This window comes from Oncorhynchus clarkii, chromosome 28 (genome assembly GCF_045791955.1).
Source record: "Oncorhynchus clarkii lewisi isolate Uvic-CL-2024 chromosome 28, UVic_Ocla_1.0, whole genome shotgun sequence".
In the NCBI taxonomy this organism is placed as follows: domain Eukaryota; kingdom Metazoa; phylum Chordata; class Actinopteri; order Salmoniformes; family Salmonidae; genus Oncorhynchus; species Oncorhynchus clarkii.
The window spans coordinates 22,138,768-22,164,113 of record NC_092174.1 but is presented as its reverse complement, the minus strand read 5'-3'; the positions used below and the strand labels follow the sequence as shown (position 1 = coordinate 22,164,113).

The following is a 25,346-nucleotide window of genomic DNA, read 5'->3' as shown; positions in this document are numbered from 1 at the left end:
TTACTTTCCTGCTGATTTCATTTCTCATAATTCTTTCTTTTAACTCAAGATGATATTTTGGTTTATATTACTGCATAGATGTATTTTAGATGTTGTGCCAGCAAAATGCTAATGGGATGTTGTTGGTGATGCAGGTAATATCCAAAAACTGCGTGATCTCTCCTAGTCATCCTCTATCAGGGAAGAGCACTCTCTCGCTCTACTATTTCTCTCTCTCTCTCTCTCTCGCTCTCTCTCTCTTTTAGCTCTGGGGCCTTTCATGTGCTCTTCACCTTTCTGCTCTTCACCTCTGATTGCATCAAAGGGCTGCTCTCCTCTGATTCTCTCTGAGCCTGACTATCACCTGACATCACCTCGTTCAGCCCTGAGAACACAACTCCCCATACCTCATAGCTTCTACCCTACACCTCATAGCCTCTACCCCCCCCCACACTTGTTCTCCTGTTCTCATCCTTTCCTTCATTCTCAGTCCATCTGATCTCTCTTTTCTGTTCTCTTCCAGAGAACAACATCCCTCTCTTATTCTCTTTCTCTATCTCTCTCTCTAGCCTCTCACCTTCTATAGCCATGATCCCTTCTATAGCCATGATCACCTGCCTCCTTTCATGTTCCCTTCTCTTAAGTTACCTGTTATATAAAACCTCAAACTTGTTCTTCTTCTTCTCCAACAATCCACCTTGTCCCTCCCTCCCACCACACAATCTCCAATCCCCTCTCTCTCTCCCAGTGCCTGGCTTCGATACCCTTCTCCGTAGCCCTCTACCCCACATTCCCTCCTGCTGTTGCTCCAGATATTAAAACAAATCAGCCGTGAAATAAGCTCCTTCCTCCATCCTTAGTCTAGCTGTCGGAACTCATTCCTGTCCACATCAGAAACATTTACCCACCCACCTCTCTGGATCACCCTCGTCCCATCTCCTCCTCCCTCCCTGGGCTAACTTCCCTAACAGTCTATCCTCCAACAGAGCCCAGTATTTGTGTGCAATACAGTGCCTTGTCAAAGCCTCACCTTTTTCATTTTCTGGAATAATCACTGACCGTCAGGTACTGTATGTTATTTGTATAGCTTTGTATTTGTATAGCTTTGTATTTGTATAGCTAGACGTTCACTTCACAATCACACAGCTATGAACTAAACATATTTGAACAGAACATCTTGTCTCACCTGGCCTTAAATCCCCAAGAACACGTCAATAATTCTAATTAAGAACCTGTCCATCATCAGACTTGGTATTTAGTAGAAACGAGAGGTGCAGAAATAAATCCTGTGTGTTGTGGGCTAGTGTGGAGGGGAAAATAGGGAGAAAAGAGAGCGTGGTCCTGGAGGGGGATGTATTTTCCGGTGCCGGTTGGTTGGATCTGTGTGCACTGGTTAGTACATCCTGGTGTGAATGATTTGTGATGCCAGCAGCGGGTAAATGTCATATTTTGGAGCACGTCCTTGAGATTTGTTACAGCTCAGTGTCCCTCGGGGGATGTACTCCTACACCAAATTTCCATTAAACAAATCCTTTGCGGGGACATCATGGCCTAGCCTGAAGTGTCCGCTCCAATTCTTTTGGATGGGAGAACAACAGCGGCCAGGGGGCTCTGTCTCAGATTGTCCTTTTCCTCTCAGGGAGCGGAAAAACACATTGTGTACTATCAGGTTTTATGTACCTTATTATCAGATGTTATCTTTTTTTTACTGTGGATTTAATGTGGACAGTCAAATGTTACACTCTATGATATTATGGTATGTTTTTTTCCTCTTTTTTACAGCTTTAAGCCAAATTGACAATTTTACGTAAAACATCAACTGTTGTGTCTTCAAATAGCAACAATATCATTTCCCTCCTACCATTGACCTTTCTTTCTGTCTTTTAAACATAAGTCTTGAAAGGATCCATCCTTCCATCCTTCACTGTCCCCACCTCACTCCAAATCAGATGCATTGACCCTTTATGTAGTCGTCTAATCCTGGATACCAAACGTCATGTCTTTCAATCGAATCCTTGGGGGTGTAACAACCACCTTCAAGAACCTCTGTCTAAAGCCATTGTCTGAAACTGCCATATTTAATGAGGGCTTGAGCCATATCACTGCTCTACTCTCAATGAGTATGCCTGGGGGCGGGATTTGGAAACCATGGTGTAGAAGAATGGGTCTGTTGGCCTCGCAAGCTGCCTGATCTCGCGAGTTTACGTGAATGTTCGCTACCATGGAATCAGTCTGGTAATTATGAGGCTATGGCACTGTGTCCCTCCCCATGAACTCTGCCTTCCAGGGGACCCATGGCTGCTCTGGGAATGTGAGGCATGACAGGGGAACAAAGACCTCCACTGTCCCCCAGGAGGAGGCTGGCCACTGGGCTAGAGTTACCAGTCAGCCCCTGGCCCTGGTCAACAGTCCCACTGGACAAATTTATGAGAGTGGATTACAACAAGAGAGCTAAGTGGGGAGCTATGATGGAGTGAGCGGGTGGCCCATGGCCCTGGATGCGAGACGCCCCGCTGCTCAGAGGAGGAGGGGTCAAAGGACTCCAGGCAAGCATGGTAATAATAGAGAAAGCCTGGGTCTTACTGAGAAAGCATGGCCAGCTGTGGTGGGGTGGCGGGTGGGAGGGGGTCAAACGATGAAAAATAGGCAAATGGGAGGACAAACATGTTAAGAGAAAATGCTAGAAACAAGATTTGTCTCTCGTCTTTTCTAAATGTGCTTGTAGTGTCCAGCCAGGAACGAATGGCACCTCCAGTCCAGCCTTGAAGAAACAGAGATCACAGATGGAATGAGACCACTGTGCGCAGCAGTATGGGCAAGAAGCAAGAGTGGTGGTTATTGTTGAAAAGAGTAGAGTATAGTATAGTATGAAAGAGATGGAAGAGAACATTCCTACAGCAGCCTGTGGCCAATACCTGAAATACAGTGCTTTCGGGAAAGTATTCAGACCACATGATTTTTTCACATTTTGTTACGTTACAGCCTTTTTCTAAAATGGATTAAATAAAACTATCTCAGCAATTTACACACAATAGCCCATAGTGACTAGGCAAAAACTGTATTTTATTTTATTTTTGCAAATGGATTAAAGATTTTAAAAAACATAAATAACTTATTTACGTAAGTATTCAGACCCTTTGCTGTGAGACTTGAAATTGAGCTCAGGTGCATCATGTTTCCATGGATCATCCTTGAGATGTTTCTACAACTTGATTTGAGTTCACATGTGGTAAATTCAATTGATTGGATATGATTTGGTAAAGCACACATCTGTCTACAGTTGAAGTCGGAAGTTTACGTACACTTAGGTTGGAGTCATTAAAACTTGTTTTTCAACCACTCCACAAATGTCTTGTTAACAAACTATAGTTTTGGCAAGTCGGTTAGGACATCTACTTTGTGCATGACACAAGTCATCTTTCCAATAATTGTTTACAGACAGATTATTTCACTTATAATTCACTGTATCACAATTCCAGTGGGTCAGACATTTACATACACTAAGTTGACTGTGCCTTTAAACAGCTTGGAAAATTCTGGGAAATTAGGTCATGGCTTTAGAAGCTTCTGATAGGCTAATTTACATAATCTGAGTCAATTGGAGGTGTACCTTTGGATGTATTTCAAGGCCTACCTTCAAACTCAGTGCCTCTTTGCTTGACATCATGGGAAAAAAAATTAAAATCAGCCAAGACTTCAGAAAAAAAAATTGTAGACCTCCACAAGTCTGGTTCATCCTTGGGAGAAATTTCCAAACGCCTGAAGGTACCACGTTCATCTGTACAAACAATAGTACCCAACTATAAACACCATGGGACCACACAGCCGTCATACTGCTCAGGAAGGAGACACATTCTGTCTCATTGAGATGAACATACTTTGGTGCAAAAAGTGCAGATCAATCCCAGAACAACAGCAAAGGACCTTGTGAAGATGCTGAAGGAAACAGGTACAAAAGTATCTATATCCACAGTAAAATGAGTCCGAGTATCGACATAACCTGAAAGGCCGCTCAGCAAGGAAGAAGCCACTGCTCCAAAACCTCCATAAAAAAGCCAGACTATGGTTTGCAACTGCACATGGGGACAAAGATCGTACTTTTTGGAGAAATGTCCTCTGGTCTGATGAAACAAAAATAGAACTGTTTGGCCATGATGACCATATTATGTTTGGAGGAAAAAGTGGGAGGCACTTCACAAAATAGATGGCATCATGAGGGAGGAAAATGATGTAGATATATTGAAGCAACATCTCAAGAAATCAGTCAGGAAGTTAAAGCTTGGTCGCAAATTGGTCTTCCAAATGGAAAATGACCCCAAGCATATGTCCAAAGTTGTGGGAAAATGGCTTAAGGACAACAAAGTCAAGGTATTGGAGTGGCCATCACAAGCCCTGACCTCAATCCTATAAAATATTTGTGTGCAGGACTGAACAAGTGTGTGCAAGAAAGGAGGCCTACAAACCTGACTCAGTTACACCAGCTCTGTCAGAAGGACTGGGCCAAAATTCACCCAACTTATTGTGGGAAGCTTGTGGAAGGCGACCCGTAATGTTCGACACAAGTTAAATTATTTAAAGGCAATGCTACCAAATACTAATTGAGTGTATATAAACTTCTGACCCACTGGGAATGTAATGAAATAAATGAAAGCTGAAATAAATAATTCTCTCTACTATTATTCCGACAATTCACATTCTTAAAATAAAGTGGTGATCCAAACTGACCTAAAACAGGGAATTTTTACTGGGATTGGGAAAAACTGAGTTGACATGTATTTGGCTAAGGTGTATGTAAACTTCCGACTTCAACTGTATATAAGGTCCCACAGTTGACAGTGCATGTCAGAGCAAAAACCAAGCCATGAGGTCGAAGGACTTGTCCGTAGAGCTCCGAGATAGGATTTTGTTGAGGCACAGATCTGCGAAAGAGTACCAAAACATTTCTGCAGCATTGAAGGTCCCCAAGAACATACTGGTCTCCATCATTCTTAAATGGAACAAGTTTTGAACCACCAAGACTCTTCCAAGATTTGACCGCCCGGACAGTTAAGGGAGAAGGGCCTTGGTCAGGGAGGTGATCAAGAACCCAATGGTCACACTGACAGAGCTCTAGAGTTCCTCTGTGGAGATGGGAGAACCTTCCAGAAGGACAACCATCTCTGCAGCACTCTACCAATCAGGCCTTTATGGTAGAGTGGAAAGACGGAAGCCACTCCTCAGGAAAAGGCACATGACAGCCCGGTTGGAGTTTGCCAAAAGCCACCTAAAGACTCTCAGACCATGAGAAACAAGATTCTCTGGTGTGATGAAACCAAGATTGCACTCTTTGGCCTGAATGCCAAGTGTCACCTCTGGAGGAAACCTGGCACCATCCCTCGGGTTAAGCATGGTGATGGCAGCATCATGCTGTGAGGGTGTTTTCACTGGCAGGGACTGGGAGACTAGTCAGGATTGAGGCCAAGATGAAAGGAGAAAGTACAGAGAGATAATTGATGAAAACCTGCTCCAGAGAATTCAGGACCTCAGACTTGGGCGAAGGTTCACCTTCCAACACGACAACGACCTTAAGCACACAGCCAAGACAATACAGGATTAGCTTCGGGACAAGTATCTGATTGTCCTTGAGTGGCCCAGCCAGAGCCCAGACTTAAACCAAATCTAACATCTCTGGAGAGACCTGAAAATAACTGTGCAACAACGCTCCCCATCCAACCTGACAGAACTTGAGTGGATCTGCAGAGAAGAAAGGGAGAAACTCCCAAAATAGAGCGTGCCAAGCTTGTAGCGTCAATCCCAAGAAGATTTGAGGCTGTAATCACTGTCAAAAGTGCTTCAACAAAGTTCTGAGTAAAGGGTCTGAATGCTTATGTTAAATGTGATATTTCAGTTTTATATCTTTAATAAATTAGCAAACATTTCTAAAAACCTGTCTTTGCTTTGTAATTATGGCGTATTGTGTGTAGATTGATGAGGGGGGAAATGGTTTAGTCAATTTTAGAATAACGTAACAAAATGTGGAAAAAGTCAAGGTGTCTGAATCCTTCCCGAATGCACTGTAGTTTGGTTCCAAGAAAAACATTCTAACATATATGGCACCTTGCTTACTCGTCATTTCACTATCTACCTCCAACTACTGTCATTCCTTTGGCGCACATTATGAACAACATGCATTGCGATCCCCCGCACCTCAGGGCTGCAAGGCATGCAGGGAATGTACATTTGCATAATATCTTTATTAATCAGAAAATTCCTCCTGCCTCCCCGCATTAAATGTCCTGGCATTGAGACAGAGCAGGGGGAGGCAACCTGCCTGGGAAATGAGCGCTCAGACCCGATCGATATGACATCTCATGGCACAACTGTGTCACTCAACCTGGCAACGGCATGAGGCAGAGGAAACTGGTGTTGCTGGTAGTTTTAAACAAAGAATTGCTATAATACCTCTGGATAAAGAATAGTACTTAAAGGTAAATTCAGCCACTTTTCAACCTCATATTCAACGTCTCTAGGACCCTACCAGTGTCTACATATGTGAAAATCGCACGTTTCTATGATCTGTGGATAAAGAGATAAGAAGAAAGATCCTAAAAAATGGTCTCTGTGATATCACAGGGTATGATTAAAAGTAAGACAAACAGTGGTTTTCAAACCTGCAACAAGTTTTTAGCCAGAGGGAGGCTATTTTCTTGCTCCCACATCCCTGTGAATCTCATAGTGTTTGAAAATCACTGTTTTTAAAGTGTTTTAACTTTTGATGGTCATCCAGTAGAACTATTTAACTTTATATTTTTTTCTACAAAATATAGAAATGTGTGGTTTTCACTTATGTAGACGCTGGTATTGTGCTGGAGATAATGAAAATGAGTTTGAAAAGTGATGGAATTGCCCTTTAAATTGAAATGTCTCATAATACTTACAACTGCCATACCAAAGGTGCCAGAGGATGGAAGCATGCTTTTGACTGCACCTACAGTGTTGCTTATGTACTGCAGTTGAACTGAATCACGGCAGAGAAAGACAATTCCCATTGACGGACCCACAGAGAAGTCCATTTGAGAACAAAACATCCATTGAATTATTCAAATTATAGTTGCTGAGGCCAATTTTTTTTTCATCATTACTTACAGCCAAAGATGTTAACATTTTATATCATGCTCTGAGGTCATGACGCCAGCTAGCCAGGGAAGTGCTGGTTGGCTTGTTTTGCTGTCCACATGTTCTCACAATACTGCTGTCTGTCCAGTGCGCACAGAGTGCTAGTGCGCAGGTGGAGTAATCACAATAAGAAAGATGGCAGCAACCACCAAACGGCGTAAGTAGATTACGTTGAAAACAAAAGTTGGCCATGTTGGATGAAGTCTAGTTCTTATTATACCCCAGTGGCCACACCAGTCAAATACACAGATAGCTAGGTTGTAAGAATACCCTTTTCTAGGCCTACTACTACTACTACTACTACAACTACTACTACTACTACTACTACTACTACTACTATTACTACCAACAACACCACTACTAGGACTACTAGTAGTAGTAGCACTACCACCTCTGTTACTTCTCCTTGAAATGTGGAGAAAAAAAATATCCCAAAGGAAATTAAGAGATAAAAAACACTCCCAGCATATATTTTTTATTTTTAGAGAAGCCATTTTGGAAAATAAGGACACCTTTCATGTAGGCAGATTGAATGCTGTGCCAGTACAATACATGATTTCCATAGCCTATACAAGTCTTATCTGTGGATCAAGTTGGGATCTGATTCCTTTTCAAAAGAAAAGCATTTCATAATCATAACCCTCAATACTAATGGCCTTCTTTAATGCCAGGAGAAAGGATCATGTAGAGAGCGCACCACTGCAGTCCTTTGTGACACAAATAAATGGCCACAATGCATACAAGGATATATAAGTTAAACTGAGCAAGGACTAATTTCTGACTCCCTTTTCCCCCCAAACCGTTATTTCTGAGACAAGAGAACTTTATGGCAATTACTCGGTTACCATGGTTATTTATGCTCAAAGTGCCAATCACGTCGAAGCTTCATCTGTTCATTATCTAAGCCAGGTTATTTCTTCCAACAGCAGAATGATTTAGCCTTGCACGATTGTAATCACAATTTGGAGCCTGTAGTTCATGGTAATTTGGAACTGTCTCTTTTGGGAGTGTAGATAGACACACTTGCTCATCAGAGAGACTGGGGCACAACAGCCTCTGTCTGACATTGTCATCATGGACGCCTATTGCTATCATGGTCACCTACGGTAGCCTTGTGTGATACTATAAAATGATCTGTCTGTCTGTCATCACTGGTGGATCTATAGTAGCTGAGGCAGATGATACAGGGCTGCTGGAAAATGGAACCATTTTGGACAGACAAACACAGAGTGGGTGTATTTGGATGTCACTCTTCCTCTACTGATGTCAAGCTGCCAAGATGGAGGAGCAGATAACCAATCACGACAGCAGAATAATGCAGTCAATTGGGTTCGCTTGTCTGCAAAGACAATTGGAGATTGCAGGCATATTGCAGCACTCACTGTACACTACAGTCTGCCTTCCCAAATGGGAATTCTGCTTGCTATTTGACAACCTAATTTCCCAAGCATACAATGATTTGATTGTGTTGATGTGGCTATTGGGAAGTGAACCTTCCCATTAAACTTCAAAACAATTTCCACCTTGGAGAGGGCTGCAGTCAGAGCAAATGTGTCCATGTTTAGTCTCTGGGATCATCTTAATCAGTCGGAAGAGCTTTTTCCCAAGGCCTCTCCCAATGCAGCTTTGGTCTGGCAAATAGATTCTTATGATGTTTACCTTTCCCCATCTTATGAATTAACCCATAAATGAGGGATTGCTTGCTTTAAAGTTCCTTTGAGGTGCTGATGGAATGAGCTGGTTAATGAACTTATTGTGCCTTTGGCTGGAAGCCATGGTTGAGGGAGATATTGCTGCAGAGGCTGGGAGAAGACAAACGGCTGGTTTGTCTGGCTTGTGGGGAGCCCCTGGTGACATCACCAGTGATCTCACACATATTTATTTTAGCAGTGGCGAAAGGGATTGATTTCTGATCACCCAGGCTATTGGCGAGCCAGGGATTCACAGAGATGCATTGACGGTTTAGGCGCAGTGGGATGGACAGACATAAATGTGAAGGAAAGGAAGACAAAGAGAGAGTGGCAAGGCAGGGAAAGTGAGAGTGAACTCTAGATTATACACTTTCAAAAACATTCTCTAGCTCTGTATCTCTCTCTATGTCTCTTTGTTGCCCAACAGCAAAACTCATTCAAAAGGTTTTGATGGAGTGTTCCTCAAGGGGTGGGTGGCTGAGAGAATGACCATGATTGATTGAGCAGAGCTACAGAGTATGATGATAATTACAGGCTCAACAGAGAGAGAGAGAGCGAGAGAGAAAGAGAGAGAGAGAGAGGGCAGGTATTGTCACACTGACTAGCTTCTGTGTTTATTCGCCTTTCTTCCCAGTTCAGCTCACCCTGAGGGGGAACCAGCTCCCCCGCCCTACCCCCTTTCTGCATGCTTAGAAATCTCTGAAATTCTTGAGTCTCCCTGTCTCCCTCTCGGTCTAAGGCTACATCCGCCATAGCTCCCAGCCTTGCTATTGTTTCACAATGTAGAATTTGTGACACTGTAGCAATGTGCTAATACCAGTGGTGGCTCGCCCATTAGGGCGTTAGGGGCGGCGCCCCGCTTGTGATTGGTCCTTAATATATACAGTGCCTTGCGAAAGTATTCGGCCCCCTTGAACTTTGCGACCTTTTGCCACATTTCAGGCTTCAAACATAAAGATATAAAACTGTATTTTTTTGTGAAGAATCAACAACAAGTGGGACACAATCATGAAGTGGAACGACATTTATTGGATATTTCAAACTTTTTTAACAAATCAAAAACTGAAGAATTGGGCGTGCAAAATTATTCAGCCCCTTTACTTTCAGTGCAGCAAACTCTCTCCAGAAGTTCAGTGAGGATCTCTGAATGATCCAATGTTGACCTAAATGACTAATGATGATAAATACAATCCACCTGTGTGTAATCAAGTCTCCGTATAAACTGAACTTCTGGAGAGAGTTTGCTGCACTGAAAGTAAAGGGGCTGAAAAATTTTGCACGCCCAATTTTTCAGTTTTTGATTTGTTAAAAAAGTTTGAAATATCCAATAAATGTTGTTCTACTTCATGATTGTGTCCCACTTGTTGTTGATTCTTCACAAAAAAATACATTTTTATATCTTTATGTTTGAAGCCTGAAATGTGGCAAAAGGTCGCAAAGTTCAAGGGGGCCGAATACTTTCGCAAGGCACTGTATATACAGTGCCTTTTGGAAAATATCCAGACCACTTCACTCTTTCCACATTTTGTTACATTACAGCCTTATTCTACAATGGATTAAATAAATAAATGAAAAAGTGAAAACAGGTTTTTGGAATGTTTTGCCCCCCAAAAATTCAGACCCTATGAGACTCGAAATTCAGTTCAGGTGCATCCTGTTTCCATTGATCATCCTTGAGATTATTCTACAACTTTATTGGAGACCACCTGTGGTAAGTTCAATTGATTTGGAAAGGCACACACATTTCTGTATAAGGTCCCACAGTTGACAGTGCATGTCAGAGCAAAAATCTATCTGTAAGGTCAAAGGAATTGTCCGTAGAGCTCCAAGGCAGGATTGTGTCGAGGCACAGATCTGGGGAAGGATACCAAAACATTTCTGCAGCATTGAAGGTCCCCAAGAACATAGTGGCCTCCAATATTCGAAAATGGAAGAAGTTTGGAACCACCAAGACTCTTCCTAGAGCTGGCTGCCAAGCCAAACTGAGCAATCGTGGGAGAAGGGCCTTGGTCAAGGAGGTGACCAAGAACTCAATGGTCACACTGACAGAGCTCTAGAGTTCCTCTGTGGAGATGGGAGAACCTTCCAGAAGAAAAAACATCTCTGCAGCACTCCCCCAATCAGGCCTTTATGGTAGAGTGGCCAGACAGAAGCCACTCCTCAGGAAAAGGCACATGACAGCCCGCTTGGAGTTTGCCAAAAGTCACCTAAAGACTCTCAGATCATGAGAAACAAGATTCTCTGGTCTGATGAAACCAAGATTGAACTCTTTTGCCTAAATGCCAAGCATCATGTTTGGAAGACACCTGGCACCATCCTTACAGTGAAGCATGGTATTGGCAGCCTCATGCTGTGGGGATGTTTATCGGCGTCAGGGACTGGGGGACTAGACAGGATCGAGGCAAAGATGAACGGAGCAAAGTACTGCTTCAGAGTGCTCAGGACCTCAGACTTGGGCGAAGGTTCACCTTCCAAAAGGACAGCAACCTTAAGCACACAGCCAAGACAATTCAGGAGTTGCTTAAGGACAAGTCTCTGAATGTCCTTGAGTGGCCCAGCCAGAGCCCAATCGAACATCTCTGGAGAGACCTGGAAATAGCTGTGCAGCAATGCTCCCATTCCAACATGACAGAGCTGGAGAGGATCTGCAGAGAAGAATGGGAGAAACTCCCTAAATACAGGTGTGCTAATAACACGCCCTGGCCATAGAGAGGCTTTTATTCTCTATTTTGGTTAGGCCAGGGTGTGACTTGGGTGGGCATTCAATGTTAATTTTCTATGTTTTGTATTACTTTGTTGTTTGGCCGGGTGTGGTTCTCAATCAGAGGCAGCTGTCTATCGTTGTCTCTGATTGAGAACCATACTTTGATAGCTTTTTCCCACATGGTTTTTGTGGGTTGTTAATTTCTGTTTAGTGTTTTCTGCACCTTACAGGACTGTTTCGGTTTCGTTTATTCACGTTGTTGTTTTGTGTTTTAGTGTTCAGTCAAATAAAAATCATGAACACGTACCACGCTGCGCTTTGGTCCACACCTTCTTCATGCAATGATGACCGTTACAGCTAAGCTTGTAACGTCATACTCAAGAAGAATCTAGGCTGTAATCGGTGCCAAAGGTGCTTCAACAAAGTACTGAGTAAAGGGTCTAAATACTTATGTGCATTTGAAGTCGGAAGTTTACATACACCTTAGCCAAATACATTTCAACTCAGTTTTTCACAATTCCTGACATTTAATCCTAGTTGAAACCCCTGTCTTAGGTCAGTTAGGATCACCACTTTATTTTAAGAATGTGAAATGTCAGAATAATAGTTGGGAGAATTATTTCTTTCAACTTTTATTTCTTTTATCACATTCCCAGTGGGTCAGAAGTTTACATACACTCAATTAGTATTTGGTAGCATTGCCTTTAAATTGTTTAACTTGGGTCAAATATTTCGGATTGCCTTCCACAAGCTTGCCACAATAAATTGGCTGAATTTTGCCCATTCCTTCTGACAGAGCTAGTGTAACTGAGTCAGAACGCTTTTTCAGTTCTGTCCACAAATGTTCTATAGGTTTGAGGTCAGGGCTTGTGATGGCCACTCCAATACCTTGTCTTTGTTGTCCTTAAGCTATTTTGCAACAACTTTGGAAATATGCTTGGGGTCATTATCCATTTGGAAGACCAATTTGCGACCAAGCTTTAACTTGATGTCTTGAGATGTTGCTTCAATATATCCACATAATTTTCCTCCCTTCATGATGCCATCTATTTTGTGAAGTGCACCAGTCCCTCCTGCAGCAAAGCACCCCCACAACATGATGCTGCCACCCCCATGCTTCATGGTTGGGATGGTGTTCTTCGGCTTGCAAGCCTCCCCCTTTTCCCTCCGAACATAACGATGGTCATTATGGCCAAACACTTATATTTTTGTTTCATCAGACCAGAGGACATTTCTCCAAAAAGTACGATCTTTGTCCACATGTGCAGTTGCAAACCATAGTCTGGCTTTTTTATGGTCATTTTGGAGTAGTGGCTTCTTCCTTGCTGAGCAGCCTTTCAGGTTTTGTCGATATAGGACTCGTTTTACTGTAGATATAGATACTTTTGTACCTGTTTCCTCCAGCATCTTCACAAGGTCCTTTGCTGTTGTTCTGGGATTGATCTGCACTTTTTGCACCAAAGTATGTTCATCTCAATGAGACAGAATGTGTCTCCTTCCTGAGCAGTATGACGGCTGTGTGGTCCCATGGTGTTTATAGTTGGGTACTATTGTTTGTACAGATGAACGTGGTACCTTCAGGCGTTTGGAAATTTCTCCCAAGGATGAACCAGACTTGTGGAGGTGTACAATTTTTTTTTCTGAAGTCTTGGCTGATTTTAAAATGTTTTCCCATGATGTCAAGCAAAGAGGCACTGAGTTTGAAGGTAGGCCTTGAAATACATCCAAAGGTACACCTCCAATTGACTCAAATGATGTCAATTAACCTATCAGAAGCTTCTAAAGCCATGATATCATTTTCTGGAATTTTACAAGCTGTTTAAAGGTACAGTCAACTTAGTGTATGTAAACTTTTGACCCACTGGAATTGTGATACAGTGAATCATTAATCAACAAGTTTTAATGTCTCCAACCTTAGTTTATGTAAACTTCCAACTTCAACTGTAAATGTGATATTTCAGTTTTTTTTTATACATTTGCTAAAATAAAAAAAGACAACGTTTTTGTCAGTATGGGGGTACCTAGATTGTTGAGGAAAAAAACAATGGAATACATTTTAGAATAAGACTGTAAAGTGACAGTGCCTCCCGAGTGATGCTGTGGTCTAAGGCACTGCATCGCAGTGCTAGCTGTGCCACTAGAGATCCTGTTTCGAGTCCAGGCTCTGTCACAGCAGGCCGCGACTGGGAGAACCATGGGGCGGCACACAATTGGCCCAGGGTTGTCCGAGGTAGGGGACAGTTTGGCCGGCAGGAATGTTCTTGTCCCATCGCGCACTAGCGACTCCTGTGGCGGGCCGGGCACAGTGCATGCTGAAACAGTCGCCAGGTGTACGCTGTTTCCTCCGACACATTGGTGCGGCTGGCTTCTGGATTAAGCGGGCATTGAGTCAAGAAGCAGTGCGGCTTATCTGGGTTGTGTTTCGGAGGACGGACGGCTCCAGAGTCCGTATGGGAGTTGCAGCGATGGGATAGGACTGTCACTACCAATTGGATACCATGAAATTGGGGAGAAAAAGGGGTATAAAAAAACGTTTTAAAAAAAGACTGTAACGTGACAAAATACTTTCCAAATGCACTGTATATACTGCATAATTCATGGCTTTTTATGCTTTAAATGTTAATGTTAATCAAAGTGTGGTAAATGTGTACATGTTTCTGTTTCAAAACAAGCTGTTCAGTTACTTACTACTCTGCTCCTTAGTGACTGCCAGCTACCGCAGCGCCGCCTCTGTGGGTGCATACGCCGTGTGAACATTGCTTGGATTGTTTTTTGGGGGAACTGCACCAATAAGGGAGGGAACAGCCTCAATAAAATTGCAGGATTTCATATCATAAATTATAACAGCACAAAGTTTGAATTTCTGTGTGCTCTAGTCTCCTTTTGTTATATTTAGAGAGTTTAATTGTCACGTGTACAGGGTTGCAGATTTGATTACAAAGTACAGTGAAATTATTGCGCTATGAGCTCCAACAGTGCATGACAAAGTCAAATAAAACAATATAAATATAATAAAAATTGTTTATAATAATACTGTATATAATGTTGTGTCTTTACTATGGATTAAGTGATATATGACATGCTATTTTATCAAATCAATTCTCTGTAATTTATATTACCTGATTAAACTAATGTAAATGTAATTAACTAGGAAGTCGGGGCACCACGGAAGAATGTTTATAGAGCTGTTGTCTTCTGAATAAACTCACAAGCCTACTAAACGAGCAAAATCACTTCTATGCGCGCTTTGAGGCAAGCAACACTGAGACATGCATGAGAGCATCAGCTATTCCGGACGACTGTGTGACCACAATCTCCATAGCCGACGTGAGTAAGACCTTTAAACAGGTCAACATACACAAGGGTGGGGGGCCAGACGGATTACCAGGACGTGTGCTGACCAACTGGTAGGTGTCTTCACTGACATTTTCAATATGTCCCTGATTGAGTCTGTAATACCAAGATGTTTCAAGCGGACCACCATAGTCCCTGTGCCCAAGAACACAAAGGCAACCTACCTAAATAGCAATCACGTCCGTAGCCATTAAGTGCTTTGAAAGGTTTGTAATGGCTCATATCAACACCATTATCCCAGAAACCCTAGACCCACTCCAATTTGCATTCCGCCCAAACAGATCCACAGTTGATGCAATCTCTATTGCACGCCACACTGCCCTTTCCCACCTGGACAAAAGGAACACTTATGTGAGAATGCTATTCATTGACTACAGCTCAGCGTTCAACATCATAGTACCCTCAAAGCTCATCACTAAGCTAAGGATCCTGGGACTAAACACCTCCCTCTGCAACTGGATCCTGGACTTCCTGACGGGCCGCCCCCAGGTGGTGAGGGTAGGTAGCAACACATCTGCCACGCTGATCCTCAACACTGGAGCTCCCCAGGGGTGCGTGCTCAGTCCCCTCCTGTACTCCCTGTTCACCCACGACTGCATGTATCACTTCTTTCGTGAATAATAGTTCAAAGTTCATACCAAGTTGCCATACTATAAGCTCATGCTATATTCTGGCTGGTATAGTCGAAATTCATCCTTCCAGCGTGGCGATCGTCACCTCCATGTTGAAATTCGCCCTTTTAAACGTATGGACATCAGTCCTAAACGTCATCGGGAACACAATGTTAATTTCGTTAGGTTGTCGTTCAACCATTCGCAACCAGAGCTCATGCTGAGGTTAGCTTAGTTTACCGTGAATTGGGTCATGGGGGCTCTTAAAAAATTTAGAAAAGGGGTTGGTTCATCATTTCCAACCAATGCCTATTCACGTGGGTGAGCATAGTAGAGCATATTGATTGAGCATATTTTACTGATTGAGCATATTTTACTTATGAAAACAATTCTCTAATTTTAAAAACTAAAATTACATTTAATCTTTCACAAATAGTTTCATATTTAAACATTTCAATTGCACAACAATTCCATGTGAATCTGATAACTAGAATGTGTAGACTTTCCAAGATACAGTTTATGTCTGTTATGCACGTGAGTGAGGACCCAAAAGCGGTTTAACAAAAACAGAGTCCTTTAATGTCAAAATAAACAACCCGCAGAGAGGGCGACAAATGAAACATAAAGTCCTTCTGAAATCACAGAAGAGTTCCCCTTCTAGCAGCAGAGGAGAATAGCTGGGTTAGCGGCGACAGACTGCTGGTCTCTCTGGGTAGGCGCGGGTCGTAGAGGACAGAGGTACCTGATCACACGTAGCATCAGATGAACAGGCAGATTCCGACAGGACAGGACAAGGGTGAAGCAAACGAGACGATAGTTTGGTTCTGGCATGAGAAACTCAAACGAGAATCTGACAAAGACAGAAGCAGGAACAGAGAGAGAAATAGAGACCTAATCAGAGGGAAAAAAGGGAACAGGTGGGAAAAGGGTGAACGAGGTAGTTAGAGAAGATGAGGAGCAGCTGGGGGAAGGAGAGGAAGAGAAGGTAACCTAATACGACCAGCAGAGGGAGACGGAGTGAAGAGAAAGAACAGGAACAAGACATAATATGACACTACATGACAGTACCCCCCCACTCACCGAGCGCCTCCTGGCGCACTCGAGGAGGAAACCTGGCGGCAACGGAGGAAATCATCGATCAGCGAACGGTCCAGCACGTCCCGAGAGGGAACCCAACTCCTTTCCTCAGGACCGTACCCCTCCCAATCCACTAGGTACTGATGACCACGGCCCCGAGGACGCATGTCCAAAATCTTACGGACCCTGTAGATAGGTGCGCCCTCGACAAGGATGGGGGGGGGGGGGGGAAGACGAGCGGGGGCGCGAAGAACGGGCTTAACACAGGAGACATGGAAGACCGGGTGGACGCGACGAAGATATCGCGGAAGAAGAACTCTGCGACAGGATTAATGATCTGAGAAATACGGAACGGACCAATGAACCGCGGGGTCAACTTGCGAGAAGCTGTCTTAAGGGGAAGGTTCTGAGTGGAGAGCCAAACTCTCTGACCGCAACAATATCTAGGACTCTTAGTTCTACGCTTATTAGCGGCTCTCACAGTCTGCGCCCTATAACGGCAAAGTGCAGACCTGACCCTCTTCCAGGTGCGCTCGCAACGTTGGACAAAAGCCTGATCGGAGGGGACGCTGGACTCGGCGAACTGAGACGAGAACAGCGGAGGCTGGTACCCGAGGCTACTCTGAAAAGGAGATAGCCCGGTCGCAGACGAAGGAAGCGAGTTGTGGGCGTATTCTGCCCAGGGGAGCTGTTCTGACCAAGACGCAGGGTTACGAAAAGAAAGACTGCGTAAGATGCGACCAATAGTCTGATTGGCCCGTTCTGCTTGACCGTTAGACTGGGGGTGAAAGCCGGAAGAGAGACTGACGGAAGCCCCAATCAAACGGCAAAACTCCTTCCAAAATTGAGACGTGAATTGCGGACCCCTGTCCGAAACGACGTCTGACGGAAGGCCATGAATTCTGAAAACATTCTCGATGATGATTTGTGCCGTTTCTTTAGCAGAAGGGAGCTTAGCGAGGGGAATAAAATGAGCCGCCTTAGAGAACCTATCGACAACCGTAAGAATAACAGTCTTCCCCGCTGACGAAGGCAGTCCGGTGATAAAATCTAAGACGATGTGAGACCACGGTCGAGAGGGAATGGGAAGCGGTCTGAGACGGCCGGCAGGAGGGGAGTTACCGGACTTAGTCTGCGCGCAGACCGAACAAGCAGCCACGAAACGACGCGTGTCATGCTCCCGAGTGGGCCACCAAAAACGCTGGCGAATGGAAGCAAGCATACCCCGAACGCCGGGGTGGCCGGCTAACTTGGCAGAGTGAGCCCACTGAAGAACGGCCAGACGAGTAGGAACGGGAACGAAAAGAAGGTTCCTAGGACAAGCGCGCGGCCACGGAGTGTGAGTGAGTGCTTGCTTTACCTGCCTCTCAATTCCCTAGACAGTCAACCCGACAACACGCCCCTCAGGGAGAATCCCCTCGGGGTCAGTGGAGGCTACTGAAGAACTGAAGAGACGAGATAAAGCATCAGGCTTGGTGTTCTTAGGGCCCGGACGATAAGAAATTACGAACTCGAAACGAGCGAAAAACAGCGCCCAACGAGCCTGACGCGCATTAAGTCGTTTGGCAGAACGGATGTACTCAAGGTTCCTATGGTCAGTCCAAACGACAAAAGGAACGGTCGCCCCCTCCAACCACTGTCGCCATTCGCCTAGGGCTAAGCGGATGGCGAGCAGTTCGCGGTTTCCAACATCATAGTCACGTTCCGACGGCGACAGGCGATGAGAAAAATACGCGCAAGGGTGGACCTTGTCGTCAGAGAGGGAGCGCTGAGAAAGAATGGCTCCCACGCCCACCTCTGACGCGTCAACCTCGACAACGAACTGTCTAGAGACGTCAGGTGTAACAAGGATAGGTGCGGATGTAAAACGATTCTTGAGGAGATCAAAAGCTCCCTGGGCGGAAACGGACCACTTAAAGCACGTCTTGACAGAAGTAAGGGCTGTGAGAGGAGCTGCCACCTGACCGAAATTACGGATGAAACGACGATAGAAATTCGCGAAGCCGAGAAAGCGCTGCAGCTCGACGCGTGACTTAGGGACGGGCCAATCAATGACAGCTTGGACCTTAGCGGGATCCATCTTAATGCCTTCAGCGGAAATAACAGAACCGAGAAATGTGACGGAGGAGGCATGAAAAGTGCACTTCTCAGCCTTCACAAAAAGACAATTCTCTAAAAGGCGCTGGAGGACACGTCGAACGTGCTGAACATGAATCTGGAGTGACGGTGAAAAAATCAGGATATCGTCAAGGTAAACGAAAACAAAGATGTTCAGCATGTCTCTCAGGACGTCATTGACTAATGCCTGAAAGACAGCTGGAGCGTTAGCGAGGCCGAAAGGAAGAACCCGGTATTCAAAGTGCCCTAACGTAGTGTTAAACGCCGTCTTCCACTCGTCCCCCTCCCTGATGCGCACGAGATGGTAAGCGTTACGAAGGTCCAACTTAGTGAAAAACCTGGCTCCCTGCAGGATCTCGAAGGCTGAAGACATAAGAGGGAGCGGATAACGATTCTTCACTGTTATGTCATTCAGCCCTCGATAATCTATGCAGGGGCGCAGGGACCCGTCCTTCTTCTTAACAAAAAAAAGCCCCGCTCCGGCGGGAGAGGAGGAGGGGACTATGGTACCGGCGTCAAGAGCTACAGACAAATAATCTTCGAGAGCCTTACGTTCGGGAGCCGACAGAGAGTATAGTCTACCCCGGGGGGGAGTGGTTCCCGGAAGGAGATCAATACTACAATCATACGACCGGTGTGGAGGAAGAGAGGTGGCCCTGGACCGACTGAACACCGTGCGCAGATCGTGATATTCCTCCGGCACCCCTGTCAAATCACCAGGCTCCTCCTGTGAAGAAGAGACAGAGGAAACAGGAGGGATAGCAGACATTAAACATTTCACATGACAAGAGACGTTCCAGGAGAGGATAGAATTACTAGACCAATTAATAGAAGGATTATGACAAACTAGCCAGGGATGGCCCAAAACAACAGGTGTAAAAGGTGAATGAAAAATTAAAAAAGAAAGGGTTTCGCTATGATTACCAGAGACAGTGAGGGTTAAAGGTAGCGTCTCACGCTGAATCCTGGGGAGAGAACTACCATCCAAAGCGAACAAGGCCGTGGGCTCCCTTAACTGTCTGAGAGGAATGTCATGTTCCCGAGCCCAGGTCTCGTCCATAAAACAGCCCTCCGCCCCAGAGTCTATCAAGGCACTGCAGGAAGCTGACGAACCGGTCCAGCGTAGATGGACCGACAAGGTAGTGCAGGATCTTGAAGGAGAGACCAGAGTAGTAGCGCTCACCAGTAGCCCTCCGCTTACTGATGAGCTCTGGCTTTTACTGGACATGAAGTGACAAAATGACCAGCGGAACCGCAATAGAGACAGAGGCGGTTGGTGATTCTCCGTTCCCTCTCCTTAGTCGAGATGCGGATACCCCCCAGCTGCATAGGCTCAGCACCCGAGCCGGCGGAGGAAGATGGTAGTGATGCGGAGAGGGGGGCAACGGAGAACGCAAGCTCCTTTCCACGAGCTCGGTGACGAAGATCAACCCGTCGCTCTATGCGAATAGCGAGTTCAATCAAGGAATCCACGCTGGAAGGAACCTCCCGGGAGAGAATCTCATCCTTTACCTCCGCGCGGAGACCCTCCAGAAAACGAGCGAGCAAAGCCGGCTCGTTCCAGTCACTGGAGGCAGCAAGAGTGCGAAACTCAATAGAGTAATCTGTTATGGATCGATTACCTTGACATAGGGAAGACAGGACCCTGGAAGCTTCCTCCCCAAAAACAGAACGATCAAAAACCCGTATCATCTCCTCCTTAAAGTCCTGATACTGGTTAGTACACTCAGCCCTCGCCTCCCAGATTGCCGTGTCCCACTCACGAGCCCGTCCAGTAAGGAGAGATATGACGTAGGCGATACGAGCTGTGCTCCTGGAGTAAGTGTTGGGCTGGAGAGAAAACACAATATCACACTGGGTGAGGAACGAGCGGCATTCAGTGGGCTCCCCAGAGTAACACGGCGGGTTATTGATTCTGGGCTCCGGAGATTCGAAAGCCCTGGAAGTGGCCGGTGGATCGAGGCGGAGATGGTGAATCTGTTCTGTGAGGTTGGAGACTTGGGCGGCCAGGGTCTCAACGGCATGTCGAGCAGCAGACAATTCCTGCTCGTGTCTGCCTAGCATCGCTCCCTGGATCTCGACGGCTGAGTGGAGAGGGTCCGAAGTCGCTGGGTCCATTCATGGTCAGATTCTTCTGTTATGCACGTGAGTGAGGACCCAAAAGCGGTTTAACAAAAACAGAGTCCTTTAATGTCAAAATAAACAACCCGCAGAGAGGGCGACAAATGAAACATAAAGTCCTTCTGAAATCACAGAAGAGTTCCCCTTCTAGCAGCAGAGGAGAATCGCTGGGTTAGAGTCCCCTTCTAGCAGCAGAGGAGAATAGCTGGGTTAGCGGCGACAGACTGCTGGTCTCTCTGGGTAGGCGCGGGTCGTAGAGGACAGAGGTACCTGATCACACGTAGCATCAGATGAACAGGCAGATTCCGACAGGACAGGACAAGGGTGAAGCAAACGAGACGATAGTTTGGTTCTGGCATGAGAAACTCAAACGAGAATCTGACAAAGACAGAAGCAGGAACAGAGAGAGAAATAGAGACCTAATCAGAGGGAAAAAAGTGAACAGGTGGGAAAAGGGTGAACGAGGTAGTTAGAGAAGATGAGGAGCAGCTGGGGGAAGGAGAGGAAGAGAAGGTAACCTAATACGACCAGCAGAGGGAGACGGAGTGAAGAGAAAGAACAGGAACAAGACATAATATGACACTACATGACAATGTCGTCCTATCATCAGTAATAATGTCTCAGATGACACCTGATCTGACATCATATTCTTTAAGTACCACGGACACTTTCAACTGGTTGGATTACATAAAGATAGTTATTTTCCCCAACCTGTTGATGTTACAATACTCTCTCTATGTTAACGAAGGGCTTTCCAACAGTCCATTCTGTAGAGTGGAGAGAAAAAGGGGTATTTATGGGGGGTCATAAACCTCCCCAACAGGGCAACGTCATGACAATAATAATGCTGTATATACATATTAACAACTGTGCACAAAGATACATGTCCAATGGGGTGGGGTCAGGGTAAACGTCCATTGAGGGGGGTGGGAAATGTCCATAGGGGGAGCAGCAGGGGGGGGAAGACCGGTAGGAAGTGCGGGGGAGTGGGAGGGATGGGGGACGGTGGGAGCAGTAACTGGCTAGTGGTGGCTATTCAACATGATAATATTCAGCAGCCAGATGTTCTGGGGGTAGAAGCTATTGGCCAGTCCTAAAGTTTTTGCCATGATACTCCTATACTGCCCGCTTCTGAGTGATGGAACGGGGAGAACAGACCATGGCTCGGGTGACTGTCCCTGAAAATCTTCTTGGCTTTCCTGCGAAATCTGGCGTTCTAGGTGTTCTGGAGGGCAGGCAGTGTGCAACCAATGGTGTGTTCGTCTGAGCGTACCACCCTCTGTAGTACCTTGCAGTCCGCCGTGGTGGAGTTTCCATACCAGGTTGTGATACAGCCCAACAGTATTCTCTCGATGGTGCTCCTGTGGGCCCTTGGGGAAACTATACATTTCTTCAGCATCCTGAGGTTGAAGAGTCGCTGTTGTGCTTTCTTCACCACAGTGTCCTTGTGGTTTGACCATTTCAGCTCCTCAGAGATGTGTACGCTGAGGAACTTGAAGTTTTTGTCCATCTCCACGACTTTGATGAGTGTGGGGGCGTGCCCAGCCTGGTTCCTTCTGAAGTCCACAATCAGCTCTTTTGTTTTTCTGACGTTGATGGAGAGGTTGTTTACCTGGCACCACACAGTTAAAGTACCTACCCCGTCACTGTAGGCCGGCTCGTCGTTGTTGGTAATCAGGCCTACTACTGTCGTGTCATCAGCGAACTTGATGATGGAGTTGGATATGTGTGAGCCCATGCAGTCGTGGGTATACAGAGACTACCAGAGGGGACTGAGGACACACCCTTGTGGGGCCCCCGTGTTGAGGATCAGTGTGGAGGAGGTAATGTTGCCTAGCTGTAGTCAATGAACAGCATCCTCACATATGCATTATTGTTGTCCAGGTGGGTGAGTGCAGTGTGCAGTGCAATGGCGACTGTGTCATCCGTGGATCTGTCGGTGTCGGGGAGGGAGGAGGTGATGTGGTCTTTGACTAGCCTCTCGAAGGAACTTCATGACGACGGAAGTGAATGCTACGGGTTGGTAATCATTCAGTTACTTTCCCTTTCTTGGGCATGGGGATGACAGTGGACATCTTGAGGCAGGTGGGGATAGCGACCTGAGCAAGAGAAAGATTGATCTCCACATGATCTGATGGCATGGCTAGGGATGCAAGGGTTAACAGGTTTGAATGACTAACACACATCCTCCGTGGGGTCTGTTAATATGTTGACCTCAGATGCTCTCCTCGGTCGCTCAGTAGTTGTTTTGCTCTAAGTGTGAGAAAAATATGTTTAGCTCATCCAGAAGGGCGGTGTTGGTGGATGGCTTTCTTTTTGTAATCCATAATCGTTAGGAGCCCCTGCCGCATACGCCTTGTATCCGACCCGCTGAATTGCTCTTCCACCTTGTCCCTATACTTGTGTTTCGCCATCTTGATCTATCTGCGTAGGTTGTATTTGTATTGTTTAACCATACACCCATCCCTGGTTACCTTACCGTGTTTGTAAGCAGCATCTCTCTCCTTCAGTTTCTTTACAAGTCTGCCAACAATCCACAGTTTTTGATTTGGGTATGTTTTGAAAGACATTATACATCATCTATGCATTTCTTTATGAATCCGGTGACTGAGTCAGCGTATCCATTGATGTTACTCCCAGGGGTGACCCAAAACATATTCCAGTCCACGTGATAAAAACAGTCTTGGAGCATGAATTCAGATTGGTCGGACCAGCATTGTACAGACCTGACCACCGGAACTTCCCTCTTGAGTCTTTGTTTCTAAGTGGGGAGAAGCAAAATGGAGTGGTAGTCAGATATGCTGAAAGTAGTCTCTTACGGCAGACAGCTTACTTCAATCTCGCACGTGAGACTAGATCTGCTCTATCAGGCACAGATGGTGCTAAAGTAAAAAGCAAATTGTAATTAACTTGTAAATAAATAATCATAGCAGTCATGGGAGCCTGGGAGCCGATAAACTGGACAACTACATCCAATAAGTGTCACGATCGTCGTAAGAACATTCGGACCAAAGTGCAGCGTGAAATCGGTTCGACATTTTTATTATAAGTGAACAATAAAGAATAAACGATACGGGAAGCTATGGAGTGCTCACAGGCAACTACACATAAACAAGATCCCACAAAAAACAGTGGGGAAATGGCTGCCTAAATATGATCCCCAATTAGAGACAACGCTAAACAGCTGCCTCTGATTGGGAACCATACCAGGCCAACATAGAAATAAAACAACGTAGATTACCCACCCTAGTCACACCCCGACCTAACCAAAATAGAGAATAAAAAGGCTCTCTATGGTCAGGGCGTGACAATAAGAGTTGAATGGCAGAGGGATACACTAGCTAGAACCTTCTCATCGCCTATCTGATAGGACAACAAAGCATGGCCAATTTTATTGTTTCCCCCGGGTTCACAATGTTCTACTGTAGGTGACCGGGCAACATGTTGTGTGGACTAAAACAGCATAAAACCAGGTGTATCACAAAGCATAATCAAATGAACCAGTTATCTACCTTTGATAAGCAGCTTGCTAGCTATAGCTAGCTGGTAGCTTGCAAGCTAGTTAGCTCCCATGCCAATTTCAAGTATTTCTAAAATAATATCTTACTAACTTGGAAATATGAAGTTATTTCAGAATGAAAGTTAACTGGCTAGCGCATCATGCTTTCTGACATTATGTTAGCTAGCTATCCCCAGTTAGATAATGTGTTTTCACTTCATGCATCTGCATGCTTGTTGCGTTCACCCTGGTGCCCTTTTGTTCATCTGTTCAAATTAGTGGCAGGATGTGCAGCAGTGGTCATTCTTTTTGACATGCAAAAGTGAAATAGGTGTATTTATGCTGTTTTTCAAATGCACAGATCACATTATATATCTTCTCAAAGAAACTACCGGTAGTTTGAAAAGTTTGAAAGCATCATATCATAACTCCAACCACCTCACGTCTTCAACCAATTAGCTGCTGCCACTGGCTAATACCACCGTGCAATTCCGAAACCCTTCCTGACATTTCTTCTAAGCCCACAGTAATGCATGATGCAAAGGTAGACATGCTTTAAGAAAAACAACCATTTGAGAAGCACTCTAGTTGCAGTTGCGAAAGTTGAGAAACATGATGGGTTGAGTCCCATATGGTCCTCTATTCACTATGGGGGGAATTCCAACCCGAGGTAAGCATGTGTAAATTGGACATAATTCCCTTTTTAAGCACTTTTATCGCTATGCGTATTCTGACCTTGAACTTAATTCCGCTATTTGTTTGGGGTAGGGATCTAATGAATTGAAGACGGAGGTGTGTCTACAGATACGTCGTATTCTGACCTTGATTTAATTCCCTCATAATTACACCAGCTTTACGCACAATGAAATTATGATTTTTTTGTCCTATAGAAATAACACCATTCTCCATGCACTGTAATTTACAAATTGATAAGAGCTATTGATAAGAGCTAGGTAAAGGAGTAACCCATTTAGATAAGGGGATTATAAATATAAATGACAATTGTTTTAAATCGCTAGATCGCTAGAGACAAATGT

At 45.0% G+C, this 25,346-nt stretch overlaps 1 protein-coding gene across 1 annotated transcript in view; it reads right to left on the bottom strand.

Annotated features, from left to right (window-relative positions):
• LOC139386972 (ELOVL fatty acid elongase 8a) overlaps positions 1 to 25,346 on the bottom strand; it is a 67,042-nt gene that overhangs the window by 20,646 nt on the left and 21,050 nt on the right. The gene's annotated exons all lie outside the window — the stretch shown is intronic.